This window comes from Gymnoscopelus microlampas, assembly GCF_963454915.1.
Source record: "Gymnoscopelus microlampas genome assembly, chromosome: 2".
Lineage (NCBI taxonomy): Eukaryota > Metazoa > Chordata > Actinopteri > Myctophiformes > Myctophidae > Gymnoscopelus > Gymnoscopelus microlampas.
This window is the reverse complement of record NC_139939.1, coordinates 58,178,911-58,183,910: the sequence shown is the minus strand read 5'-3', so window position 1 is coordinate 58,183,910 and position 5,000 is coordinate 58,178,911.

Genomic DNA, 5,000 nt, shown 5'->3' with positions numbered 1-5,000 from the left:
ATTGGCTCAGGAATGCGACAAAAACAAAAATAATCTCCATTCTTCAAGGTGAGTTCAAGGCTTCATTTGGTGTGTAATTGATAGAAAATACGTTTTTGGGTGAACTACTCCTTTAATACACAGGATTTCACACAGTGTGTTTGTGGACGTCATCGTCAAAGACTGAAGGAAGGCTCTGTGAATGAAGAGGCTTTTTTGCACCGGACTTCAATAGGAAGGATTAAATAGGATAACGTGTTGGCTCTGATGTACTGGATTCACTGCCAAGTGTTATGTGCAGCAACCTGCTTTAAATCCCAGCCAGAATTAGATCCGTAATGACGTTTCACTTTGAAATGAAATCTTTGCCATTGTTGTTTAACTTTGTAGATAGAACACAGCCCCAGGCCCCGCATGTTTCTCTCTATTTCTGGAAGCCCTGCTTTTGCGTATTGATTGAATTTATTTTTGGTCATTGTCTTGTGAGGAAAGTGTGGATGCGTGTGTGAGCGTGCGTGTGTGTGTGTGCATGTGTTAGTTTGACTTAACATAAAACGCACATTGTCTTAAATCATATTGTAGCGGCTATTAGTGGCTGGGAGCATGCTGGGGGAGCATGCTGGTGGGGAGCATGCTGGTAGGGAGCATGCTGGTGGGGAGCATGCTGGTGGGAGCCCTACGCTCCGGGGGGCGTGTTCGTTTTTTATGTTGTTTTTTATTATGGTGTAATGAAGTTATTGTTTATGATGAAATATGTGCCATGTGTGTTTACACTGCGGGTGGAAGGAGTAGTAGCTACTGGAGCCATGCCAGACTGGAAGCTAGCCGGTATGCTTTGAATAGAATGATGGACATAATGCTAGAGACGGCTTTAAGTGGGCAAAAATCTCCCAGCCAAGCTGCAAAGCTGGATTCAGCCATTTAGACGGCTTCTCACAAGCATTGGTGGTATAGTGGATAGCATAGCTGCTTCCCAAGCAGTTGACCCGGGTTCGATTCCCGGCCAATGCATCACGGTGTCTTTTCTACATCTTTGCTGAATCATTAATGGGCAGGAGAGCTTCAAATGCATTCATGTCAGAGGCAAATTTGGAAGCGGACACATTTTTAAATAATGACAAACAGATGCTAGAGACAGAACTCTACCTTTTATTTTATTTTTTAATATATTTTTTTATCCCATGGTCTTGTAAAGTAAAGTGGTTTTGTAAACCTTGGTGGAACTGTGGGTCGAGGAGTGCCGTTTAGCGTGTAACGTGACGTGCACGTGTTGGGAGGTTTTACAGTACAGTAAATATTAGAGTATTAGAGTTTTCTTTGTTTTTTCTTCTGGGGGCACCACCTCCTGTATTGTGTTTAAAACCGGAACTATGGTGTGGCTCCTCCCCTTTCTTAGTCCACTTCCTCACGGGTGCTTCTCTGTTTATTCCTACTTACATCAACGTGACATGTTTAAGGCAGTGAGTGCTGACAGATCCTGCTCTATACAGAGAATACAGGACAGTTGGGTGTACTCTCCAAGTTGGTCTTCTCAGAAACCCACATGCCAGGAAGGTCGACGTTGCCATAAACAACGCTCTTCGGACCATAACTGCCGGCCTGAAACCAACCACTGTATTCCACCTGCCAGTACTAGCGGGAATTGCCCCGGCCGGCTTCCGATGAGAGGCTGCTACCAATCAAATGTAGTGGGCGGGATTTACGTGTGTGCCGTTCGTTCCCCACTGGAAACAAACCGAAACTCATTTAACAATAGCGTCCTCGAAGCCGACAAAACCACGGAAAGTTAGTAACATTTTAAATTGCTCATAGAAACAAGTGGGCTTATAACGATCCATGTTCTTTGGGAGAAATGGTGTTAGTGTTCCGTGGAGAAATATTGTTAGTGTGAATGAAAACATAGTCGCACCACCGGAAGTGAAATGTTGAAGGCAGACCAAAACCCCGGTTTCCCTGAGCACGGGTCGTCCGTTCAGCTCCGCCCAGAGTCAAATGAATAAGTAAAAAACAGCAGAGGGCGCTGTTTCTCCTTTTTATTTGGCGATGGGTTCCGAGATTGCCTCAAGTCCCGCCAGCCCGTACAACAAGGCGGTATAAGAGCTGCTCAGGTCCATCCCTGAGGACCTGTCTACAGAGGCATGGCTGGCGGGAGCCTGGAAGCAGGAGTGGGAGTCGGCCGGTCGGCCCACACCCATCCACTGTTACATCCAGGACCCAGGATGCGGCATTAAAGGAGAGGAACTGCCACGCCGGCACTGTGGTGCTCTCTTTCAAAACGTACAGTAGGCTACGTTTACACCACTGCTCTCTATAGTAGTGGTTCTCAAACTTTTTCATGCCAGGGACCCCCAAATTGATATATATTTGGCCGTGGACCCCCATCTGAATATATGCTGTGCCAGGGACCCCCAGAAGCAAAGATTTGAGTTACAAATGTTTGCTTTAAAAAATAGATATTCAAAGATTTGCAAAAATGTTCAAGATTTTTCAAAAATAGCAGATCTCTCCAAAAAAATATAGCAGATATCTAGCAAGCTCATAGCGCGGCACCGAGTGACGCGCTATGAGCTTGTATATCTGCTATTTTTGAATAGCCAAAGTATAAAAGGTCATAATTATTCTGATGCTATATTTACACATTTTGCTGGGTACCCCCTGGAACCCCCTCAAGTACCCCTGGGGGTCCCCGGACCGCAGTCATATGGCAACTCCTCTGTCTCACCCAGTGCCTGTCTTAGCTCCTCCCTGATTCTTCCAAGAGTTGTTCTTTTGCTCTAACCTCAACTTTAATGGTAGCTTTGTAGATTTTGTACAAATGTCCGGTGTTGCTTTGTATCTTCGTGTTGCTGGCTTCAATTGGAAATGAATGGTAGCCTGTAGCTTTGTATGTTCAAGTTGCTGAATTCTATTGAAAAAAACATGATGGTAGCCTGTAGCTTTGCATCTTTCTGTCGCTGGCGAGTCCAGGACACACGACAAACAAATATTTCATGATTCTCTAATAAATGTATGCAGATGTGAACGCCTGCGTGAATGGGTGTTGTTCCATAATGGTTTGTGTTGTGTGTGACAACAGAATAGAGCTCTGGTCAACTTATATAAGATGGATGCACACATCCAGGAACAGAGATCTAGACATCTGTTGGGAGATATATTGATAGTGGCTGGAAGAGACAGATACAGATACAGCGTGGAACTCAGAGAAACAGGGACGGGGAGAGAGAGAAAAAGAGAAAGAGAGAGAGAGATGTTGAGCTGGACGTTGCCCATGAGAAGAGGTCCGGTGGATCCGGAAGAAGGACCAAAGTCACACTTGCTTTCTTATGCTGCTGTGCCAGCGGTGGACAAGGTGTATTACTTTGGAGGGTACCATGACAACACATCCTACACCATGGATCAGATTGATGTGAGCGTCTTCAACACAGTGACTTTACGCTGGATGAAGTTTCCCCCAGAGACACCTATAAGAGGAGGAACACGTCCTCTTGAGGTTCCCTCCATGCGCTTTGGCCACACAGCTGTGTTGATAGAATATATCGTCTACATCTGGGGGGGTGTAGTGAATTGTAAGAGAATACAGTATGCCAACGTCAACTGGACTACCGTCACAGGGGACTACATGGACAACGTTCTTTATGCATTTGATGTCGACACCCACAGATGGTTAAAGCCGGAGATTTCTGGGTTTGTTCCTGCAACGAGGACCGGCCACTCAGCCTGTGTCTTGGGGAAGATCATGTATATCTATGGTGGATTCAACAAGCTTATTGGATGCACTAATGAGATCTACAAGTTGGACACCTTTACAATGGTCTGGTCTTTAATTAACGCCAGAGGTCCTCCGCCACCTGTTTCAGAATTGCACTCTGCCACCATAATCGGGAAAAAGATGTTTGTATTTGGGTGCTGTGGGGAAGGAAAATACTACAACAACATCAGTGTGTTTGACTTAGGCAATTGGCACTGGGTGAACAAATGGGTTGCAAAATTGTGGGATAAAAATGTTGAAAGAAAAAAAAAACATTTTTTATTTTATTGTATTTAATTTTTTTTCATTTTCAAAACAATATATAAAAAACTAGAAAATGTGCTCCTCGGAGCACAGGTCTCCACCAGTACAGTTCCTGATTAATCCTGTCCTACCTATTTATATTACACTAGAGGCCCGCTAGCCGCGCACGGGGCCCAGCGAGGGTGCGTTTATATTGGGGTACCAAAATCGTCGGATTAAAATTTCCAAAAGTAAAAAAAAAAATTATATATATTTTTTCCCTGGTGGTCCGCGGACCCCTGGGAGTGCTGGGACCCCCGGGGACCCCCGTGGAACATGGCGGACCCCTGACGGTAATGACCAGCAGAGGCTGCTAAAAATCGTTATTTGTGGACCTGCATTGTATTACTTTAAGTCATCAATGACGGTTATCTTCCTGTTAACATTGTGTGCTGAGTAGAAAACAAGATCAGAATTCAACGGGTCCAGTGCCATTTAAGGTTCTGTTCTAATCTGTGGGGTCCGAGCATTTTACAGTACACTCTCTGAGGATTCCATAGTTTCCCCGCTACAATAATCATATTTGAACTGGGGACGCCCCATAATAATCATACATGACCTGGGGAACCCCCAAAATCATCATATTTGAACTGGGGACCCCTCCAAAATAATCATACATAATCTGGGGAGCCCCCAAAATAATCATATTTGAGTCAGGGCTCGGTTCCACAGATAAATATTGTGAAACTAGCTGCATTGTGTGCTTGTAGATCTGATATTTTCAAATATTTTGCATCTTATATTATTTGACAATTTAGCCAATGTTTGACCAGTTTTTATAGGATAGTTTTGTGATTACTTTTGATGCAGTGATGTTTTTCGTTTTTTTCCTCTTAAAAGTCCTTAAATTGTCACTTCACTGTCATGTGGGGACCACTACAGAGTCATGTGGGGACCCCCCTGGGGGTCCCAACCCAAAGGCTGATTTGTTCTCCTAAACTAAAGGCTAATTCCAAGCAACCCGAGGCCT